Source organism: Balaenoptera physalus (genome assembly GCF_965194825.1).
Source record: "Balaenoptera physalus genome assembly, chromosome: 6".
Lineage (NCBI taxonomy): Eukaryota > Metazoa > Chordata > Mammalia > Artiodactyla > Balaenopteridae > Balaenoptera > Balaenoptera physalus.
The window spans coordinates 50820544-50846457 of NC_138885.1; the positions used below are offsets into that span (position 1 = coordinate 50820544).

A 25914-nucleotide genomic window follows, 5' to 3' on the forward strand; every position below is an offset into this window, starting at 1 on the left:
ATTAGCAGAGAGGCTGCCTAAAATCATAAGAAGTTCACAGACACCCCAAAACACACCACCAGACACGGTCTTGCTCACCAGAAAGACAAGATCCAGCCTCACCCACCAGAACACAGGCACCAGTATCCTCCTTCAGGAAGCCTTCACAACTAACTGAACCAACCTTACCTCCTGGGGGCAGACACCAAAAACAAAGGGAAATATGAACCTGCAGCCTGCAAAAAGGAGACCTCAAACACAGTAAGTTAAGCAAAATGAGAAGACAGAGAAATATGCAGCAGATGAAGGAGCAAGGTAAAAACCAACCAGACCAAACAAATGAAGAGGAAATAGGCAGTGTACCTGAAAAAGAATTCAGAGTAATGATAGTAAAGATGATCCAAAATCTTGGAAATAGAATGGAGAAAATATAAGAAACATCTAAGAAGGACCTAGAACAACTAAAGAGCAAATAAACAAGGATAAACAACACAGCAAATGAAATTAAAAATTCTCTAGAAGGAATCAACAGCAGAATAACTGAGGCAGAAGAACGAATAAGTGACCTGGAAGATGAAATAGTGGAAATAACTACCACAGAGCAGAATAAAGAAAAAAGAATGAAAATAATTGAGGACAGTCTCAGAGACCTCTGGGGCAACATTAAATGCACCAACATTTGAATTATAGGGTACAAAATTATTGCACAGAAATCTCTTGCATTCCTATACACTAATGATGATAAATCTGAAAGAGAAATTAAGGAAACTCTCCCATTTACCATTGCAACAAAAAGAATATAATACCTGGAAATAAACCTTCCTAAGGAGACAAAAGACATATATGCAAAAAACCATAAGACACTGATGAAAGAAATTAAAGATGATACCAACAGATGGAGAGATATACCATGTTCTTGGATTGGAAGAATCAACATTGTGAAAATGACTATACAACCCAAAGCAATCTACAGATTCAATGCAATCGCTATCAAACTACCAATGGCATTTTTCACAGAACTAGAACAAAAAATTTCACAATTTGGTATTCACAAAATACCCTGTAAAGCCAAAGAAATCTTGAGAAAGAAATATGGAGCTGGAGGAATCAGGCTCCCTGACTTCAGACTGTACTACAAAGCTACAGTAATCAAGACAGTATGGTACTGGCACAAAAACAGAAATATAGATCAATGGAAGAGGATAAAGCCCAGAGATAAACCCACTCACATATGGTCACCTTACCTTTGATAAAGGAGGCAAGAATATACAATGGAGAAAAGACAGCCTCTTCAATAAGTGATGCTGGGAAAACTGGACAGCTATATGTAAAAGAATGAAATTAGAACACTCCCTAACACCATACACAAAAATAAACTCAAAATGGATTAAAGACCTAAATGTAAGGCTAGACACTATAAATTTCTTAGAGGAAAACATAAGCAGACACTCTATGACATAAATCACAGCAAGATCCTTTTTGACCCACCTCCTAGAGAAATGGAAATGAAAACAAAAATAAACAAATGGGACCTAATGAAACTTAAAAGCTTTTGCACAGCAAAGAAAACCATAAACAAAATGAAAAGACAACCCTCAGAATGGGAGAAAATATTTGCACACAAAGCAACTGACAAAGGATTAATCTCTGAAATATACAAATAGCTCATGCAGCTCAGTATCAAAAAAACAAACAACCCAATCCAAAAATGGGCAGAAGATCAAAATAGACATTTCTGCAAAGAAGATATACATGTTGCCAACAAACACATGAAAGGATGCTCAACATCACTAATCATTAGAGAAATGCAAATCGAAACTACAGTGAGGTATCATCTCACACCGCCATCATCAAAAATGGCCATCATCAAAAAATCTTCAAACAATAAATGCTGGAGAGGGTGTGGAGAAAAGGGAACCCTCTTGCACTGTTGGTGGGAATGTAAATTGGTACAGCCACTATGGAGAACAGTATGGAGGTTCCTTAAAAAACTAAAAATAGAAGCACCATATGACCTAGAAATCCCACTACTGGGCATATACTCTGAGAAAAGCATAATTCAAAAAGAGTCATGTAGCACAATGTTCACTGGTGCACTATTTACAATATCCAGGACATGGAAGTAACCTAAGTGTCCATCAACAGATGAATGGATAAAGAAGATGTGGCACATATATACAATGGAATATTACTCAGCCATAAAAATAAATGAAATGGAGGTATTTGTAATGAGGTGGATGGAGTTAGAGTCTGTCATACAGAGTGAAGTAAGTCAGAAAGAGAAAAACAAATACCGTATGCTAACACACATATATGGACTCTAAAAAAAAAAAAAGGGTTCTGAAGAACCTAGGGGCAGGACAGGAATAAAGACTCAGTCATAGAGAATGGACTTGAGGACACGAGGAGGGGGAAGGGTAAACTGGGACGAAGTGAGAGAGTGGCACTGACATATATACACTACCAAATATAAAATAGATAACTAGTGGGAAGCAGCCACATAGCACAGGGAGATCAGCTCGGTGCTTTTTGACCACCTAGAGGGGTGGGATAGGGAGTGTGGGAGCAAGACGCAAGAGGGAGGGGATATGGGCATGTATACGTATAGCTGATTCACTTTGTTATACAGCAAAAACTAACACAACAATGTAAAGCAATTATACGCCAATAAAGTTGTTTAAAAAAAAAAAGGAAAGCACTATGAACAATTCCACAAAGATAAATTTGAAAACTTACAAGTAATAGATATTTATCTAAAATTATATAAATTGCAAAAAATTGAATTACAAAGAAATAGGAAATATAATTTAAATTATCCTAATAAATTTAGTTAGTGATTTAAACTTCCCCTCAAAAAGACACTAGGAACTAAGGCTTTTACAGGTAAATTTTATAAGCTTTTTAAAAAATAAAGAATTCTTAGGTATGAAAACATTTGTGTAGAAAAACAAAGAAAAAGAAAAAAAAAATCCTACTAGAAATGTAGGAAATGAAATGAAACATTCTTAACCTAGTAGCATTTATTTTACAGAAACCTACAGCAAGCATACTAGAGAATGGTGAAACTTAGAAACATTTTTGTTAAAGTCAGACGCCAGATAATGATGCCACATATTACCAGTTAGATTCAGTGTTTTACTGATGCTCCTATTTAGGTAATAAGACAAGAAAAATAAATATAACATAGATACCTCCTTTCTTTCATTCCTTATTGTTATTGGCAGAATTCAGTTCCTTTATTTTGCAGGATAAAGTCTCCATTTTCTGGCTGGTGGGCAGCCAGGAATAGCTCTCAGATCCAAAAGGTCTCTGCAAGGCCCCCTCTATCTCAGCAACACAGAATCTCCCTTACATCAACACTTTTCAAACTTCCAATCTCTTATTCTCTTCTGTTGACAGCCTCAGAAAACTTTCTGCTTTGAAAGAGCTCATGTGATTCAGTCAGGTCTATGGGGATAATCTCATTAACTTAATGTCAACAGATTAATAACCTCAATTATGTCTGCAAAATCCCTTTTTCTATGTAACAGAATAATGACAGTAACACCACCATGGGGTGGAGATCATGCATGTCATCTTAGAATTCTGCCAACCATACTACTCATGCCACTGTCAACCGTGTTAGACTGATACTTAGTGAAAGCAAAATGCTCATTATTGTTTCACTAAAATATTTTAGTTGTAGAAATAATGAATTCATGAATGAGCTGACAACATAGTCACTCACAAAAGCCTTGTAACTTAATTCTGGTTTTGCTTACATATCATCACATCACATGTGATTGGATTTTAGAAGCATTATCAGTAATCATCTTAATTAACTTTGTTACACTTCCCTAGGTTGTAACTGTTGGTGAAAATGATCTTTTTAACTCAACTTCTAAAAAAAATGATTTCTGTGAAATGAAGCCACTTACCTAAGGATTTACTTCAATTGCATAAAAGAAGTGTATCTAGGTATAAAATATAATTATCAACGTTTGTTTAATCCTTATCCAATTATCAATGTTCAGAAAGGAAGGATTAAAAGGAGTAAACAACTTACCAGTAGTTTATTACATCCTGAAGTAGAATTGATATGTTGTATAATTGTGTCTTCAGACTGAACAAGGACATCAAATTCTCCTTTAAGATAGATTTCTTTCCATTCTGGGATGATTTGAGAAAATGCATTGGGTATACACCCACAAATTAGACATAAAGTGGTAATATTCTTGATCCTTGTGAGCTCCTAGAAAATAAGAAACGTTTCTTTGAATTCTTTTTTCCTTCAGCCTTCAGCGCCTAGAACACAGTCAACTGATCAGAGTACTCCAATGGTAATTTCACCATTGTCACAAACCATTGCCTCTGGCCCAGTTTATAGACATATTATCTTAGAACCATGCAGCGACTTTTAAATATTAGAATCAGGTGTCAATACTTTTTACATTAGGAGATTTTATATTTTTTAAACAAATATAGATGTTTGACTTGTTCTGAAACACAGAACCCACATTCCCATATACCAGCTATCCTCTGAAAGTGCTCCAGTTCAGCTGGGGCAAGCGCTCTCCAGTTTAGCATGGTATACAACCAGGTTGTTTTGCTTATTTACATTACCTACATGGATCCTATGGGATTTTAAGTTTTCTATCATTTCTGCTCTCTAAATGTTGTTTTCATGATGTGTTTCAGATATGCTAGTCTCAATGAATGCTCTAAGGAAGAAATAAAAAGCAATACACTTAAGGTTATTAAGTAAAGAAACTCGACTAAACACATTTTTGAAACACCATTGGCTGCAGAGCACTTTAATGAATAACTCTTATTAATATATAACAGAACTCACAATTTATGGTACATATTATTTATATTTTTCTTTGCTGTTCTTACCCACTGAAAAGAATATGACACCTCTTGTCATAGCCAGGCTCCTCTAGCTTATGGCAAAATTTACATGCTAAAATTTTGAGCAGAGGGAAAGGATGAGAAAGATTTGCAATCCCAGGGCAACAAGAATAAGGGGAAAAGGAAAGTAAAACAGAGAAAGAGGAAAAACTAATCCAAGGTGGTACTTGAACTAGTAAATCAAAGCTTTACAAGAAAACTTAGGTCAGTGCTCAGTAACATGAGATATTACTGTAATGGCCATATGGAATCATCATGCTTCGTAACAGCCATTACTTGTTCCTTCCTGTCTCCTGTCTCTCACTGGTCAAAATTCCATTTTTTTTTTTTTTTTTATGTTGGTTACCTATCTTCTCCAAGTAGCCATTAGGAAAGACATATATACCACAGTAGGATGCTTCACCAGAGTCCGACAGCAGTGAGAAGTTCCAGAACCTTCAGGGTCTGGTTGGGTTGGATCTACAAGCCAGAACTGCTGCTGTTTTCTCTATAACAGGCACAATTTAGGCCTTGTTGGAGATATACACTTACCCAGGGTCAGGCTGATACAGCCAAAAATGTTAGGAAATGAGTCATTGGCAATGGCACCCGGAAATCTTCACTAGGCAAATAGCTCAGAAAGCAAATAGAACCAAGCAAATTGGGAGGACAGATACTTCAAGGTTGATATACTCTCTATCAGGTAATGCTTAACTCTGAAAAGCTAACACAGCAGGAAAAAAGCAACAACTTTAGAGGAACTGTGATTCAGTTTTCCCTGTTGCAAGGATCTTCTACAATTAGGTATTTGAAACCATTTTCCTCTAAGGTTTTTTTTTTCTTTTCACAGTTTACTAATTTCCTTTACATATTAGAAATTTCTCTAGTTGCATGTAAAGTGACATGACTTTTCCGGTTTTTATCTTTGTTCCCACTAAGGCTCTGGCATTGCTGCTTTTCAGCTTGGTGCTCTGTGGTGACCTAGATGGGTGGGATGGAGGTGGGGGAGGGATGCCCAAGAGGAAGGGGATATATGTATACATATAGCTGATTCACTTCGTTGTACAGCAGAAACTAATACCACATGGTAAAGCAACTATACCCCAATTAAAGAATAAATAAATAAAAAGATTGGCTTGTGTTTATCTTGCTCCACACAAAGTGTCTTCTTCAAATTGAAGACTGATATTTTTCTTTGATTCCTGATGTCCAGCTTTATACAAGTTACTCAATGTACTTCCACAAATACACCAAACCAAGGCTACTGATTTTTCTCCCAGTATAGACATTGTAGCCTAGACTCAAAAACATCCAGAAGAAAAACCTCCCAAGAGGTTTCCAACTTTAACATATTCAAATCTCTTCCTTTTAGGCCCCTCTTCTCTTTGGGCATTCTGGAATTTCCTTTTCTGCAATTCAAGATCAGCTAAGTATTTATATTATTCTACTTGTCTACATACATAGATGGTCAACGTATTCTGATCCTTCCTCATCAGGCTGACTAGTCTACTGATTCAAAATTGTATGCTTCCTTTCTTATTTTCTCTCCAAAGGAATTTCAGTTTGGGAATAAAATTTTTGTTGAGATGAAGAGAAACTCTGGAAATTTGTTTTCCTTTCTTTACTACTTTTTCAGCATGGATGAAGCAGCAAAAAGATGTATATTTATACCATCTCTCCATTCTCCCACACCCATTTTTTAACAGTAAACCAAATAAATCTACATACCATCCTGTGAGTCAATCCAGGTGTTATTCTCCATCTATAGTCCCATCCAGTAACATGTCCTTCTCTCTTTTTATACCCCCAAAGCCCTTAATGTCTATGAAATGTCTTTACCACAAAGACTTTTAGTACTTATCATTAGCAATAATAACAATATGTGAGATTAGTAGTACTGGGGGTAGGGATGGGAAAGAAGTAAATTTATGCTTATTTCTAGGGACATCTGGAAGGCTGGTAAGGACTCTTAGTCAAAAAATAAGAATGAGATAACACTAGCTAGTGATTTATAATATTCCTTTTAAAGCTTGAAACTCCATGGGAGGCACCAGCTTCTCTCCATTCTTTCAGGATGTATAAATGGATGTTTTGTACTTGGTGTAAATGGTTACCAAGCATGGTTTTAGCTGTATGATCAGTGGACAAAAAGCCCTCTCTGGAATTGGGTGCTTGGGTTCCCTTGAAATTGAGCCACCTCACACAAATCTGGGTGTTTCATAATCTGAATCTGAAGCATGTCCTTTGAGGCTGAAAAGGATCCCAGAGGGCTGTACCTGGAAGTTTTTGGACCTTTCTGTGATTGCGTGTTCTTTCATTCTCCTGTTGTGCTGTATACTTCACTTTTCTTACAGGCTTAAAGAGTTCACTCTGTGGAGTCTTTTGAGTCCTTTCAATTAACCAACCAGTGTAAATTGATGGAGGTCTCAATAATACATCTAAAACATCACTCTATTCAGTGTAGGTATTTTAAAAGGGGTGTAACTCTACCTCATTTCACAGATAAGAGAAATGAAACCAGAGAAGTCATATGGCATGTTCAGTATACCACAACAAATTTCAAACTATCATATTAGTTAAAAAAAAAAATGTATAAGGGAATGCTCGCTGAGTTAAGAATAATAAGAATAAGGGTTTTACTTCAGCTCTGCTATCAGCAAGTTATGCCACCAGAAAAAAAATTGCTTAATCATCATAGTCCTTATACGGTAAATTGAAGTAATAACACAGCCTGTATCTGTCTCAATGTGACTGAGCAAAAATAGAAGCATTTTTACAATAGACGGGCAACCATCTCTCTTTCAAGATGACAGATGGTAAAAACTGTTCAGAATCAGATGATGATAACTTATCAAGACGTTACAGAATAAAGTACATAACTCCTAATGAGAAGCATGGATGAGGGGGATATATTGATGCAGAATTTTTGAGTATTAAAGAGAAGATGAGAAAATTTTATGAGCAAAAATGAGCTTTTCAACACAAAATCAAGATAATATTTATTGATACTTTCAATTATTAAAAAAAAAAAGAGTGAAAGGAAGTAGTAGGCTAAGGAATTAGAATATACAAATTAAGAAGACAAAATTGAGAAGCTACAAATAAAGTGAAGAGTTTTATTTTTGAGAAACTGAAATTTAAAAAAAATTAACTAAAAGAGTGAGGAAGATTGTGTCAGAATAAGAAATCTAATCTGAGGAGGAAAAAAAGATTCAGAAGCTATCACAGAAATGAATATGATTAAGCTGTTTGAAAATAATTGAGTGATTTAGTGATATTGAATGAATTGATACTGTTTTCAATACATTAAAGATAGAGGTGAATTGAATAACATAAATGAAAAACAGAAATGAACAACACAAATGACATTTTAAATAAACATATGTATGAGTACATACACACACACACTCACACACACACGCACACATATATATATATAGAGAGAGAAGATAGAAGACAATGAAGGCCATTCTCATGAATGAACCCCAAAGAAAATATATTTCTTTTGCAGATTTCTTACTATAAACATCAATCTGTAAGCAAAGGAGCACTGTGCTGATAATTAGTGAAAAAAGTCAACTGTTTGCTACAAATAGAAACTTGAGAAGGAAATTTTCTAAGTGTAAATCATAAAAAACTTCTTGATAAAAGCAACCATGATTCTTCTTTTAAAATTATTTAAATAGCACCTACTATTAAGTAAGAACAAGGAGCTGATACTGATATTACTATATTTGTAGCAAAACAGAGTAGCAGGAGGTTACTAAGTGTCAAAATTGGATACAATGTCACAACTAAAAAATTAGCAAACACCTAGAACTGGAATCACCACTGTGCTGTAATTAATTGCCTACTATTTGGGGGAACAAATAAATATGTGTACAGAATTATTTTATATGTATTAAATTAAATTAACTCCAAGTGTGGTTTACAGATTAGTGGAAAAGGTGAACTATCATATATTTATGATATTTTTGTTATTGTTAAATTTATTGTTGCAAAGAACATTTGTAAAATTACATTTACCCACTCTATTTCCTTAGGTTGAAATACAAGTATAATTTACTTCATTAAAGATATAGGAACATTTTTAATGTTTTAATATAAACTGGCATACACATTGACCATAAACAGTTCAATGCATGGTTTTTCCTTGCTCAATATAGAAGCATGACTTAGAAATCTAAATTGAACCTTTATATTTCTTCCAGCAAAGGATTAAGTTCATCTAATAGGTTGTCGACAGGTCCTAAGGTACTCAGGTTTTTTAGTTCGCCATGCTTTTATGTGGGAAGTCCAAATTTGAAAATTTCCACTAGATTTTACAACATCCCTTTACATCTTTCTAATTTAGTCATTTTGTCTTACAATGCCATACAATGGGCTATTACATTCCTTGGGGAAATGTAAAATTTAAAGAAATATTAAACCCCAAAAACTTCACTGCCTATAAGAGAAATGACAGGGAGATACTGTCATACATCATGTTGTTTTATGGCATGCTCATATATATGTTGCATGCTAAAGATCTGGTAATGTGTACATATTCTCAAATTTTTAGAGAGAAAGGAGAATTAAAATAAATTGTATGGTAAAAATATAGTTGTAGGTGGTATCAACTCAAACTTGGCTGTGCTTCAAATGTTGATAAGAGAACTCTTTGAACTTTAGAATGTATTTTATGTAGATAATTTTATAATTGTAGTTAAGACCAGGATGTCCTGAAGTAAATTATTTCAACCAAAATTGGACTAGTTTATAAATCCTGTAGTACTGGTTTGAAATCTGGACATTACGTACAGGAAAGGGTAAGAGGGGAATAAAAGGATGCGTAGATACCATTCTAAGAACGAAATTAAAATGTGTAAAATATTTTTGGTACATATATACCTATTCTGCACCACTTTTCACTTCAAAGTATCATTTTCTTTATGTTCTCAAGTACCTAATGGGCTCATGTTGCAATTTCTCAGTTCTATCATATGTGACCTAAAATTACCTACTTTACCTTTCCTTCATATTTGGAAACTACTTTTCCCAGAGCAGCTAGTCTCAATTATCTATTAGATGTAAGTTAATCTTATTAAACTAATTTAATATTTTTCAAACTTGACAGATGATAACAATTATCTGGGTTGTATATTAAATATTAGAAATTCTCAGGTCCCATCCCAGACCATTTGATTGATCTGTTTGAATTAACCCATGCCGGTGTTTTGTTGTTTTATTTTTGTTTTTTGTTTGTTTTAGAGGCATTTTATTTAGTCAACTGCAAACACTTAGATGTTCAATAGCAGTGGACAATGAAACAGAAATCAAATCAGTTACTTTAATATGTATTCCTTCTTCTTTACAACGAAAGCAAAAAAAAAAAAGTCTTTCTGTTTTAAGGGAAAAATCAGAAAAATAGGCCAATATATTTTTGTTATGCATAGTAACATAAACAGCTACAAGAAATCTAATTGTAATAATAAGAGAACTTGGATGTTGGCTTGCACATTTTTTCATTAAAAGGAGGATGGGCCATCATGCTACAAGAGCATGCCTCCACCTGACTTCATCTGATACTCTTAAGATCTCACATACAAGTAACACCAAGTTAGTTTCAACACAAAAGCTAATTCATATTCCTCATTATTTACTGCTCATGTTTGCCTTAACCAGACAGTAACTCTGGAAGGCTGATGCTTTTCTCTGCTTGTCTGTTTTAGTCCATAATTTGTACACTATCTGTGGCAGATACATTATGCTCAGGCCTTAACTTCAGAAGTTGAACTGTAGATGAAATCTGAAATCTCTGAAGCAACTTCTTCTAGCTTCTCTGGTATAGCATTTAGAGACAGTCCCCACGTTATGATGGCGTGAAAGTAATACATGTTCAGTAGAAACCATACTTTGAATTACGAATTTTGATCTTTTCCTGGACTAGTGATACTCGGGATGATACTAGCTCATGATGCTTGGCAGATCCACACGATCATCAGGGTAAACAACCCACACACTTACAACCATTCTGTACCCAACAAACATTCTGTTTTTTACTTTCAGTAGAGTATTCAATAAAGTACATGAAATAATCAACACTTTGTTATAAAATTGGCTTTTTGTTACATGGTTCTGCCCAATTGTAGCCTAATGTACATGTTCTGAGCATGTTTAAGGTAGGCTGGACTCAGCTATGTTATTCGGTAAGTTAGGTGTATTAAATGCATTCTTGATTTACTATATTTTCAAGTAACAATGGGTATATTGGGATGTAACCGTATAGTAAGTCGAGGAAGATATATATATATATATATATATATATATATATATATATATATATATATATATATACCATGTTACAAATATTGCTAATATGCATTTATTTAGCCCACACTGATATATTATAAACAAGTGTATATAACATAATATATAATATAATACTATATAATGTGAATATGGCAAAGTGTAAAACGCACCTACTAATTAAGTAAAGGACATTTAGATTACTTCATATTTTTAAAATGTATTATAAACAACACTATGATGAACATCTTTATAGACAATTATCTCTTTGCATTTGTGACTTTTGCTTTTGCATAGTTTTCTATGTAGAAGCAATAAGAAAAATATGCTATTAAATGTTTTACACAAAACCTGATACTGCATCTGCTTTTTATATTTAGAAAGGTGTATAACTTATATAAAATAATTTGGCTCTTTATCAGAGAAGATTCCCTGGAAGATCCTATATGGATAAAAGGCAGCAGTCTTGAAGGAGAAGGCAGGAAATAAAGGAGGGTTGAAACATTCTGCATTAAAAAATTAGAGGAATTCAAAATTTGTTCAAAATTTGTACCCAATAGTTTGAAAGAGAGAGACAGACAGAGAAAGGAAGGAAGGAAGGAAGGAAGGAAAGAAGAGAGATGCTGAGAAGAAAGTAAGGGAATGAATAAAGAAAAAATGGGAAGGGGAATTTCATCTTGGAAGAGAAGAAGAAAAGGAGGGGAAGAGTTGAACAACATAGTAAGAAAAAGAGGATCAGGTATAATCTCTTATAGTGGGAATGGAAAAGGGACTTTTCTGTGCAGGAGATTGTTTATGTATACAATACATGCATATCTTCCTGATTCTTATTGACTGTCGGATAAATTCTATGAGGTTTTTTGATAAAAATAGTTTCCCAAGGTTTTAAAGCTTCTTATAATTTAATAATTTTATAGTTGCATAGTAACCCTTTGTAGACTTTCCACAGTGTATTTAACTAATATGGCATTGTTTGACCATAGTAATATAATTTTAGCTATTATAAATTATGTTTTGCTGAGCATATCCATAAATGGATGTTGTCACATATCTTTATCATTCCTATAATTGGAGATACTGTAACATATGTCACAATATTTTTCCTTAATTGAAATTGGTCAGTGAAATAGGGATATTTTAAAGACTCTACACTTCCAAATTTTCCACTGGCCTGGTAATGCTGCATTATTTTACACTCCATCTGGGGTGTGTGAGTTTGCTTTCTAACTTACTCAAAGTTCACTACGTACAAGAAACTTTTCTTTTTTTTCTTAAACTTAATTTGGGGTGATAAAACATATTTCATTCTAAAATTGGGATACTTTGAATTGGGATACTTTAAAAAGTATACTTTGAATACTTTTTGTATATTTATACACCATCTGTATCTCTGTATTCCTTCTTTTATGAATTACTGGCACACGTAAAACTTTTTTTGTGGATGATGTAAAAGCTTTTTAAATGTTAAAATCATTAAATAATTTTGTGTAACACACACTTATATTCTTGTACATACTATGAATTATATACTAATAGGTATTTTAGTATTCAGCATCCTTATATTACTAAGTGTAGTTGGACTAATATTTTCTTTGTGTGCTATGTTACGTTTTGGCATATTTATGTTACGTTCTTGTGTCTTTATTTTATATATTCTGGTCTAAATTTGTAAAACAAAATTGATGTTAGTTTTCTATTGCTGCCATAACAAAATTACGACAAACTTGCTGCCTCAAACGACAATAATTATTATCTTACAGTTTTGCAATATAGAATTCCAACATGGTTCGCACTAAAATCAAAGTTCAGCATGGCTGCCTTCCTTTCTGCAGGCTCAATGGGAGTATCAGTTTCCTTCACTTTTCCAGCTTCCAGAGACCATCCCCATTCCCTGGCATGTGGCCCCCTTCCTTCACCTTCAAAGAACTTCTGTCATCACATCTTTTTCTCTGAGTACCACTGAGAATGATTCTCCATTTTAAGGACTCATTTGATTAGACTGGGTCCAGCTGGATAATCCAGGGTAACCTCCCTATATCAAGGTTTATAACCTTAAACACATCTTCAAAATCTCTTTTGCCATGTAAGGTAACAGATTCTTGGGATTAGTATGAGGACATCTTTTTAATTGCTTATTGGCTTTTAAGTCTCCCCTTATCTAACAGGCTTGATTCTACACCTAAAATATCATTATACCTTGAAATCCATTACTAATGCTTAGCTGATTCTCTCATTCACACTCTCTGAAATCATTTCAAGATTTTGAAATTTTGGAGTGAATCTTTGATTATTTCCTAGATGCAGATATTAAACAGGAAGAATCATTTTGGTGTGTTTTCCCTCTCCTTTGCACTGAAATTATTTTATTTGGACATCATACTCCTTCACTCAATAACAACTAAAATACCTCCCTCTTTCCTCTTTATACTAGTCTGCTTGAGCTGCCATAACAAAATATCACAGGCTGGGTGGCTTAAACAATGGAAATGTATTTCTCACAGTTCTTGAGGCTGGGAAATCTAACATCAATGTGCTGACAAGATGCCATGACCTCTTCTCTTGGCTTGTAGGCAGCTGACACCTTGCTGTGTGCACATATGAACTCTTCTTTGTACACAAGTGGAGAAAGAAAGAAATCTCTGGTGTCTATTTCTCTTCGTATAAAGAAATCAGCTCTATCAGATTAGGGCCCTGACCTTATAACCTCATTTAACCTTAATTACCCCTTTAAAGACTATCTTTAAATATGGCCACATTGGAGGGTTAGGACTTCAACATATGAATTGGGGGGGGGGGCACAATTCAGTCTATAATACTCTCCCATCTTTGAAAGCAATCTAGAGACATTAAGTTCTCATAATATGCAGCTTAGACAGTGTTGAGATCATTCCCATACAATCACCTTGACATTCTGGAATAAATTAGCATTTATTTTAAAAATTCAAAACTGCATTTATGCAATTCTCTGAAAAAAGAAAATATTCTAAAAAAATATATATCCAAACTTACACCTAACTTAAACAAGTGGGTTGGGAATATGAAATATAAATTATTATTCAGAAAAATCAAGCCAATAAATTAACCTTAAAATATTGTATCAAGACTGAAATGTCTCTACAATTTGAGAGAAATCATCCAACAATTGAGACAGTGTCAGTTATCCTGGAACATGAAGTGAGATGAAAAGGCAGAGTTAATGTTTAAGATGACATACAATTAATTTTTAAAATTACTATTCAAAATATAGAAAATAGAAATTTGTGACATTAATGAGTCAACATATACAAAAAGAAACAGACTTATATCACCACTACCCCTAATTGTAGAGAACAGAATAACAATAGGTCATGGAAATAAAAATAAATTTTACACTAAAATGATAGGTCCATAAGGACAGAACTCTCTTTAGCTCACTCCTGTATCCTTAAAATCTACATAGATCATGGAACTAATAAAGTCTTTTTTTAAATGATTAAAGAGATAAAAAAATATATGTAATGCACATGGAAATAAGAACACACCCTTAAAATAAAAACACGGAGCCCTTTTGTGAGGAACCAAATAGAATTTTTAAATACAAAAGTATGGGGATAGAAATTTAAAAATTATTGCAATAATTGGACACAGATGAAGAGAGAATTCATTAACTGGAAGATATATCTGAAGAAATTAATCAGCATAATGAAAAAAAAAAAGAATATGCCAAAGACCAGACAGTTTCACAAGTTAATTCTTCTAAACATTTTTATAAGAATTAACACCTATCCTTCTCAAACTATTCCAAAAAATTGCAGAGGAGGGAATACTTCTGAACTCACTCTAGTAGATCAGCATCACCCTGGTACCAAAACTAGTCAAAGACACCACAAAAAAAGAAAATTACAGGCCAATATCACCGATGAAATTTGATGCAGAAATCCACAACAAAATTTTAGCTAACTCAATTCAACAATACACTAAAAGGACCAACCACCATGATCAAGTGGGATTTATTCCCAGGGTGCAAGGATGGTTCAATATCCAGAAATCAATCAATGTGATACACTACATTAACAAACTGAAGAATAAAAATCATATGATTATCTCAATTAATGCAAAAAACAACCTCTTGACAAAATTCTACATTTATTCATGACAAAATTCTCAACAAAGTGGGTATAGAAGAAACATACCTCTACATAATAAAGGCCATTTATGACCAACCTACAATAACATCAAACCAACATTTCATCATCAATGCTGAAAAGTTAAAAGCATTTTCTCTAATATCAGGAAAAGTCAAGAATGCCCATTCTCACCACTTTTATTCAATATAGTATTGGAAGTCCTAGCCACAGCAATCAGACAAAGAAAGAAAGAAATTAAAGGACTCCAAACTGGAAAGAAAAGTAGGACAGCTACATGCAAATGAGTCACACGAGACTACTTTCTCATATGATACACAAAATAAACTCAAAATGATTTAAAGACTTAAATGTAAAACCTGAAATGATAAAACCCCTAGAAGAAAACATAGGCAGTATGTTCTTTGACATCGGTCTTAGCAATTGTCTCCTCAGACAGGGGAAACAAAAGCAAAAATAAACAAAAAGGGACTACTCCAAACTAAAAACTTTTGCACAGTGAAGAAAACTTTCAACTAATCAAAAAAACTGCCTACTGAATGGGTGAAGTTATTTGCAAATGATATATCTGATAAGGGTTTAATATACAAAATATACAAAGAACTCATACAACTCAACATCAAAAAAACAAACAACCCAATTTAAAAAGTGCAGAGGACTTAAAGAGACATTTTTTCAAAGAAGATATACAGGTGGCCATCAGACATGTGAAAAGATGCTCAGCATTATTATCAGGGAAATGCAAATCAAAACCAAAATGAGATACCACTTCACACCTGTCAGAATGGCTATCATCAAAAAGACAGCACACAAGTATGGGTGAGTATGTGGAGAAAAGGAACCCTCTTGCACTATTGGTGGAAATGTGAATTGGGACACCCGCTATGAAAAATAGTATGGAGTTTCCTCAAAAAATTAAAAACAGAACTGCCATGTGATAATTCAGCAATTTCACTTCTGGCTATTTACCCAAGGGAAACAAAAACACTAACTTGCAAAAGCATGTGCAACCCAATATTTGTGCAGTATTATTTACAACAGCCAAGATATGGAAGCAACCTAAGTGTCCACAGATATATGAATGGATAAAGAAGGTGTGAAATATATATACACATACACACAATGGGATGTTACTCAGCCATTAAAATAATGAAATCTTGACTTTTGTGACAACATGGATGGATGTATTGTGCTAAGTGAAATAAGTCAGGCAGAGAAAAAGAAATACCACATGATCTCACTTATATGTGAAGTCTAAAAAATGAAACAAATAAGTAAACAAACAAAACAAAATGAAAACTGATTCATAGGTACAGAAAACAAACATGTGGTTGCCAGAAGGGTGAGGGGTGATGGGTAAAGGGGATTAAGATGTACAAACTAATGGTTATATAATAAACAAATCATAGGGATGTAATATACAGCATACAGAATATGGTCAATAATATTGTAATAATTTTGTATGGGACAAATTGCTACTAGACTTGTGGTGACCATTTCATGATATATACAAATATCAAGTCATTTTGTAGTACACCTGAAACTAACAATATTGTATGTCAATTATATTTCAATAAAAATATTTAACTCCTAGACTCATTCAGACTGGAAAGTGTACTATTCTCATGGCAAATTAATTTCTAAACCAAATACATACCAACAATTTATTATACTTAGAGAATATTGTGACCTTTATTGTAATATCATTTAATTTCCTTCGATACTTGCCCTAGGTAAAGCTATGTTTTCCTTCCTCATGTGGTGGCCATTACTTCTTATTGGCTGGTTGATAAAGCCTTATCACCACAAATTTGCTTTCCAAATTGGAAATCACACTTTATTTTTAATAATCAAACCAGAGTGAATTTGAAAGCACAGAATATGGTCTGAGAGAGACTGAAGATTAACCAGAGAGAATTCCTTAAAGAAATCTTCCTATCTAGGTGGAGTCCAAAACAAGATAAAGTGAAATAAAATCTGGGTTACCAATCCAGCACCAACTATCAGAGCCTGATTCTAGCAATCGTCAGGCCAAGACTGCAAACTTAAACTGGTAATTTCATTATAGTAATTTAAGGTGTGTCCCACCCGCCCCCAAAATAGTCAAGACTATATTTTTAAGACTTTACCTAGTTTATAATCTTTTCACAGTTTTTACATATAATTATAACTTAATTAGATATAGAAATCCTATATTGTCTAAATAAATTTAGGTGCACAGGAAAAGGCTCATGGCATCATGATTTTGGTGTTTTTTGTTACTTTTGCTTTTATTTTCATTAAGTTTGTATAATTTTTCTGTCTTTAATAGGAGTTAAAATAATATATCTAGTTAGAATATGTTTGCATTCATTTTTACATAGAATAATATCAGATTTTTTCTATCTTCAGACTAAATACGTTCAGTGTTTTTATTTGTTTTCAAAAAAATTTTATTATGCATAATTCATGCATACCAAAGTATATGATGTTCATATAAATATAAAGAATAATATTGAACTAAATATTCATGTAATAAAACACCTGTGTGTGAATTACAACACTGAGTACATTGAAAGCACATTGTTTATAATAAAATTGCATTTTCCTCCTACATCTCCCTGAGATAATCACTATTCTGAATTTAGTGTTTACCATTCATTTTAATAAATATATATTTTAGCCTCCTATGCATGCATCCATAAATAGATATGGTTTACTTTTACAGAGTATTAAACTTTATAAATAGAGTAATTATGAATGAAGTACACTGATTTACTAAATCTTATCTTTGTAGGAGTCTTCATGAAGAGGCATATTGTTCTACCAGCATGGTATCCTTTTATCATATGCATATATTTCAATTTACTTTTGCATTCAAACGTGTCATTGTGACTTTTGTGACAAAAAAATGACCTTCTGTTTTTCTGTTATAAGCAGTATTGTTATGAACATTTTCTATCTATCTCCCAGTGTAATATGCAAGGTTTCACTAGGATATTTTTCTAGAATGTGGAACATCTTTTCATATTTATTAACTATTCATATTTTCTCTTGTATGACATGCCTATTTATGTCTTTCCTCTTTTTTGATTGTGTTGCTTTCTTTTTCTAATTGATTCTTAAGTATTGCATAATGCTTTTTTGCTGGTCTATTCTGACTGATATAGCTATATCAGCTTTCTTTCTTGTATTGATGTGATATATATAAAATTTATGTATGCTATATATATAAATATATATTTACAAAACTCTCATTTTAATAGTTTGCATTGTTTTCAGTAGTCTATGATAGACAATCATGTCTACAAATAATGATATGATATTTGTACTTTTTGGTCTTATTGTGCTGATTTCAAATGAAACAAAATTTACAATAGAAATAGATGAAGACAAGCATTCTTATTTTTTCCCAATTTTAATGGAAATGAGTTTAACATTTCAATATTAGGATGCCATTTGATAAAGGATTTTGATAGATACACTTTTCAGATTAAAGAATTTCCATTCTATCCCTTGTTTTCTAATATTTTATTTGTTCTGTTTGTTTATGATAAATTGATATTTACTTTGACCACATGTTTTTCCCTGCATCTTTTATAATTGTAGGTCCTTTTTTTTCTTTTAAGTGGTTAAAATGGAGAATTAAATTGATAACTATTCTAATGTTAAATCCAACTTGAATTCCTGGGATAAATCCTACATGGTTCATATATTTTATACATTGATGGATTTCGTTTGTTATAGTTTGTTTATAATTTTTGCATCTATTGTTATGATACTGGCCTATAATTTTTCTTTCTTATATGTTTTTTGTTTGATTTTTCTTCAATGCTATTCAAGCCACACACATTTTTATGTATGTTTTATTTTTTATTTTTTGCAAAATACTGTTTTATTGTCTTTGGAATAGTTTGTGTATGTTTGGTATTAACTATGTTTGGCATTGTTTAATTAATATTTGCTTGAATCACCCTTAAAGCTGCCTGGATTTGGTAATTTTTTATGTGATCATCCTAATTACTGTTTCAACACCTTTAATAGTTATAGAATCACTAACATTTTCCATTTCTTCTTGTTTTAGTATGCTGAATTTTGCTGGAAATATGACAAATTAGCTACATTTTCAAATTTTTAATTTACTGGTATCCATGTTATTATTTTTTCTTATTATTATCTTAATGTCTACTGTAGTTATGCCTGCTTTCTTAGAGTTCTTGTTTGAAATTTTGTTTATTTGGACCTTCTATTTTTATTTCAATGAGCCTTCCTGGAGACCTGACAATTTTATTAGTCTATTCAAATATTACATTTTTTGACATTTTTGATCATGCTACTTGTTTTATTTCTTATATTGATTCTATTTTATTCTTTTCTGATCCATATTTTTTCCATCCTTCATTTATCTGTGATTTTTCTTTTGTTCCTTTCCTATTGTCTGAATTTAATTGTTTAACTCATTCATGTTTATCTTTCTTCTTTTGTGATATAAGCATCTTAAGGCTGCACATTTTCCACTACATGACTACACCACTTCAGTGGATGTAATTAGCTACATCCACTAGGTATTGATACATGGATTTTAAATTCATTCTATGTATTGTCTAATTTCTTTTTAGACATTAGGCATTTTAGGTGTTCCTTTTAGATTATTATTCCTGAAATATAGCTTTTACATTGTTTAACTGGGTTTGAAAATTATTAGATTTTTTTTTCTCAGACAGGAAGAAGAAGGAATGCACAATCCTAGCAGAGATTGGAGGAACAGCATAAGTTCAAAATCATATACAATGACTTTGCGATATCAGAATCTTAGATATGTGGAAATGTAAAGCAGGCAGATGAAACTCAGGGAAGTCCAGGCCAGAGATATAAATTTGAGAATTACTTGCATATAGATCGACTTGAAATGCATGAGAATCAACATGATTCTCCTGGGAGAAAGTAAATAGTTAGAACTAAGAGGACTCAGCACCAAGGGTTAAGGAACCCCAGCATCTGGAAGTCAGGAAGTTTCAAGTGATAAAGTAAAGGCAGTTTAGTTGATAAAAGGAAGCAGCTTAGTTGTTAAAGAGAGTAGAGTAATAATTTGGCAGCTTGGGGAGACATTTGGTCAAAAGGCCGATTTAAAAAAAAATCCTGGAGAGAGTGATTGAAGACATAGAAGAGAGGAGGGGAAAACTAGAAAAGTAAAAACTCAAAGCAGCCTAAAATAAAAAGACTGACAACATCAGATGTTGTCAAGAAAGTGAGACAACTAGAATTTTATTTATTGTTGGTGGGAATATAAAACATACAATGATTTTGTAAAAATAAACTCTGTCAGTTTCTTAAAATAACCATATATTTTGTGAGCCAGCAAATCCACCCATATATACTGATCCAAAAGAAATAAAAATGTACATTCATAAAAGTATGTCCATAGCTACTTTATTCCTAATAGCCCCAAATCAGAAATAACCCAACTGTTCATTAATAGCAGAAGAGATAAGAACACTGGAGTACATTCAGAAAATGTAATATTACTCATCCATGAAAATAAACTACTGATACATGTAACAACATGGATGAATCTCAAAAAATGTGCAGAGTTAAAGAAGCCAGACACAAAGTAGTATATCCTATATGATTCCATTTTATATGAAGTTCTAAAACAGGCAAAACTAATTTTTGTTGGAAAAAAAAGAATAGCAGTTTCCTCCTTTGGGGGTGGAGGTAAGGTATTGATTGGGAGGGAGATGTGGGAGTTTTCTGGGGTGAGAGTAATGTCCTATATCTTGATAAGGGGTTGGGTTATACAAATGCATGCATTTATTGAAACTCAACACGTATATATTCCATTGGATGTAAAATTTACTTCAAGGGAAAAAAACCAAAAATAAATATTAAAGTATAGGCATGATAGTCATGTTGAATTATTTAGGGGAAATGTAATGTCTGAAATTTACTTGAAAATACATTTAAAAGTTACAAATTTACAACATGGTTGGATGGTAGATGGTTAGCTATGTGATAAAATGAATATAGAGAAATAGCAAATATCTACCGAATCTAGGTAGTGAATACATGGATGTTTACTTTCTATGTGTTTGAAAATTTTTATAACAGAATGTTGGGGAAACAGGCAGTAGGGAGAAGGTTTCTGGAACTTATGTGGCTGGATTTCCTTTTGATACGAGGAATGCCATATCAATGCAAGGATTTGGAGGGAAAAAGCAGGAGAGGCGCTGGTCCTGGAATAAACCAACTCCAACAGAAAAAGAAGAAATGAGCATAATTAAGTCATTTTGGTATGATAAAATTCCTCACAAATCTCAATTTGTAGAATCGGGAAAAATGTCTGGATTTTTTTTGTGGCCCAAAACTGCTCACCAGTTTGTGAGACTATTAAGGGCATAGCCAACACGCGGCACAGTGACCACTCATTGCCATTTCCGTTAATGAAGTGTTCCTTTTCTTCCTGCAGCATATTCTTGAATCATGCTAAGAGCCAAAAATCATAGTCTTTTTAACTGCATAAGGCATCTCCTTTTCCATGTCTGTATGTTCATTTAAAATCTATTCTTCACTATTCTACTTAGGAATCCTTTCTTTTGCTCTCTCAATGCTTTAGAGTTCAAGGCATCTTCATTTCCTTTTTGTGACTCCCTCTGACAGCTGATGTAAGCTGGCAGAAGACGAAAGGTATTTAAAGTGTGGCAGAAGCGCTCAGTTCACATAAAGCAGTGATTCTCTCCTCTGATACACTCTTGATTGCTCTGAACTGTGCTGGCTTAAACAAGTCCAATCTCTCTATATTATTTCATACAGGATTTGAATTTTCCTCTGAGGAGCATGCCCTCACCCATTTGTTCGCATGTTTATATTTTCTGTGGCAAGTAAGAATAAAGGAAAAGGGAAAGGTGAGGGTCGTCTCTAAAGGAGAAATGCTGGAGTGGACTGACCTGAAAGGTGCCATCACATATAGCAGGGGAAACAGGAGCATGCTTTGTGGAAAAGGAATGCACCACGCAGAAGAAGCACTGCCAAGACGGTTCTTAAAATCAGCTCCATGTAGAGACTGGACCCTGAAATTAACAGCAAACATTCTTTTTGGATTCTTTTTTTAATGACAAAGTTTCAGTAAAATTCTACCACCAAGGTTGAGGGGAAAAGTAAAAACAAAATTTGTTAAAAAGTAGCATGTACATTCAAAATTTAAATTTCTTGCCAGTTCAGCAATGTTAGATGTCATGGGTAACACAGGGAATACTTATTTAAAATTTTCATGTACTCTCAGAATGAATCAAGATTAAAATGAGGAGGTGCACATATTAATGTAAAAGGAGCAAAATCTCAAGCCTTCTTCCAGGTGAAAGATTAGTCATTTAGGTCCTTCCCATCTCAAAGGCAAAACGGCAACTGTTCTTTGCTTGCTTTAGAAACAAGCTTGTTAAAAATAGTTCTCTAGACATTTCTACTCTGTTAGATAACTAGCATACAATGTTTAAGAAACAACCCCTGTCCTTAATCCTAATCAAAATATAAGGAACTTTGTAATAGCAAGTACACTTGATCTAAGAGGCTGATCATACATGAGCAGATGTATAAACTCTCGTTTAGGTAGCCTGACACAAACAGACATTTTAAAATGTGTTTAGATTTTTCAGTGCACCTCTTTTTTTTTTTTTTTATGGACAACTAACTAAAGCGAGAGTAGGAACTCTCTTTTTTTTTTAATTTTATTTATTTATTTTATTTATTTATGGCTGTGTTGGGTCTTCGTTTCTGTGTGAGGGCTTTCTCCAGTTGCGGCAAGCGGGGGCCACTCTTCATCGCGGTGCGCGGGCCTCTCACTATCGCGGCCTCTCTTGTTGCGGAGCACAGGCTCCAGACGCGCAGGCTCAGTAGTTGTGGCATGTGGGCTTAGTTGCTCTGCGGCATGTGGGATCCTCCCAGACCAGGGCTCGAGCCCGTGTCCCCTGCATTGGCAGGCAGACTCTCAACCACTGCGCCATCAGGGAAGCCCTCAGTGCACCTCTTACTGTCAAGTGTTGTTTTTATTTTTGGTGTTGTTAGTGCCACGTACAAAGTAGGTTAGTGTGTGTTTAATTATCCAAACATAAAAAGAAACTTGAGAAAACGTCTTTATTTCAAATTCTGACTTTGTCTTCTGGACTCCAGTTGTTACTGGTATTACACACAGTGACATATATACAGAGAAGGGACATGACATAGATAAAGCAAACAAAAATTGACCAAAATACAGGAAGACGATATTTATAATGCTGCTGACAAAGGCAGTCACTTCACTTTAAATAATGTGGCACGCTGCAAAACTATAGTAATTACTAGAATTTCATTTTCATTAACTAATAAACCAAGGAAAACAATTTAAGTATCTGAATGTCATTTTTCAAATGAAAATAAACTGTAAACATTTGAATAACATCACAGCAGGGATAATATACCTAAGGAAATCTATTGAAAAATGCTAGTGGATTCATCCTCTTCTATCACATTAAAACTGCAATTGACTGTAAACCTCCTACCACTCTCCACTGAGACTTTAATTGTAAAGATTCCTGTTACATATCATATTAGAATTTAGTTAAAATTGTAGAACACATTATTTCCAATCAGATAGCCAACCATCACTCACAAAGATTTTTAAAAAGGTGATTAATAATTCATCTCAGATAAGGAAAAGATCTATATTTATACCATCTCCTCAGCCACCATAAACTACCTGACAATTGTTCAGTAATGATGCCCAGTAAATTCTTTAAAATGGTAATTTGTCATTCTGTCACTTCATTTGTGACCTAAAATTCCTCACTTGAGGCATCATCAAATAAATTAATCACTTTCCAGGATCCATTTCTCTGTTCTGCACGTTATTATGCCCGGGCTCTCTTGTGTTTCTCTTCATTTACATATATTTAATGGCTGAGCCGTGGTTCACGATGGCACATAAGGCACACATCTCATTACAGGTGAAATATTCTAACTGCCACTATCACTGGGAAAGAAAATAACTCTCCCAATTTAATTTTCCTGATGTAACAAAACCATGATTCTTCACTATGAAATGTTGATGCCATCCATCAGTCACAATCAATAAAATCATCACAGAAGTACGCCTTCTTCAGCATCTTTCCTTCATACCAGTATTATATGAGGAAGGTAATTAAACTCATAATATGTAATGAATGTAAATGAAGTAAAAATCCTCATGTTAGCTCTCTAACTATGCTTATTTTACAGCTTTGATTTAAAATATTTTCCCCACAACTTACAAGTACATAAGACTTGAATAGAGAGATATCCATGGCAAAGACAATATTCATCAACCAATACAACTAATTTTAAAAAGACAGCACTTTTAATATAAAAGTACCAAGTGTTACTATTTGTAGATTTTTCACTTAACAGATATAATCTCTTTGCTCGTACATATTTTCGGGCTTTCTTCAAGTGTACCTAGTTGTTTCAAGGCACGTGCTATCATGTGACAAATCAAGTGATTTTTTTTTTTTTAGTGACCTGGACTACTTGATTCCTCCCACTTAAGCGCTGCAGGTACTGTCTGTTCTCAAGTAAGCTATCGTCTTGGCAATCTTGCCCATCTCTGCCTGAGGAAGCCTACAAAAATATAGATCAAAGAATCAGGACGTTTCACAAACAAGGGTTTGGGAATTAGCACTTGGGAACTATTTCCACCTACTGTAAATATTCATCTTAAATTGCTATCGTATTATTTTTGTAAAGGTCAATAGGGAGTGTTTTAAAGTAAACTAGTGCCACGTAAACATCGCCCATGTCTCTAAGTATGTTACAACTTAATTTAACATTCCTTAACTAGTTCTCCCCACATACTTAGGAATATTAGTTTCAGGGGAATGATGGCTTACAGAAGTCCATTTGGAATGAGGATTCCCTTCATTATGAATTCATCATCAAAGAATGGCAACTTTCTTTATCTTGGAAGTAGTCCCTGTTTACCTGTTTAAAATAATGCTTGAGAGAGTATCTAAAATCAGAAGTGAAATATTAACTCTACGTCTCTGAAGCAAAGGAGAAAGTAGGTGAATATCACTGCTCCACAGATGAATGACCTCACTACAATATTGACAAACCATCTACACTGTACTACCTACCTTCCTCATTAAGTATCATATAGTTATTTTTAATGGGCACTTATTTAAGAAAAAAAAGACTGTGTGTGCAGTTTTGCGTATATTTTTATTAACACTGCAGAAGTCTGTTAACCTAAAGCAAATCCTCCAGCACATAAACCTCCATAGAATTAGCTGGAAAAGAGTGGCTAACCACTTTCTGGAGCTCTTTGGGGAAAGCCTGAGGTGGATCTGAATTTTGAGAGTGTCATCAGCTCAGACTGAAGCAAAACCTGGGAGTTTTGATGGATGTAGCATGAGACTCGACCAGGACCTCAGATGATGCTCTGGTACGGGGTATAGCTGATTGAATCTTCGAATAGACACCAAAGTGACTTGGAATGGCTCACTGTGGTGATGGTGGCAGGGGATAGTAAATGAACTTCTACCCTAATTAAACAAAACAAACACACCTCAAATATCATAGAAGATAAGACTGGGGTGCAGTGGTTTGGATTAGAAGAGTTACACTGGGGCTTCCCTGGTGGCGCAGTGGTTGAGAATCTGCCTGCCAATGC

The 25914-nt window shown here is 33.8% G+C and overlaps 2 long non-coding RNA genes across 4 annotated transcripts in view; one reads left to right on the forward strand and one right to left on the reverse strand.

Moving 5' to 3' along the window:
• Positions 1–25914, forward strand: part of LOC309662480 — a 347855-nt gene that overhangs the window by 81482 nt on the left and 240459 nt on the right. The gene's annotated exons all lie outside the window — the stretch shown is intronic.
• Positions 1–25914, reverse strand: part of LOC309662426 — a 408402-nt gene that overhangs the window by 64076 nt on the left and 318412 nt on the right. For all 3 annotated transcript variants that reach the window (XR_014264662.1, XR_014264663.1, XR_014264664.1), the window contains exons 5-6: positions 4586–4679; positions 4025–4210 (exon numbers count right to left, since the gene is read on the reverse strand). This is a non-coding gene — a long non-coding RNA (uncharacterized lncRNA). The remainder of the gene's footprint in view (positions 1–4024; positions 4211–4585; positions 4680–25914) is intronic.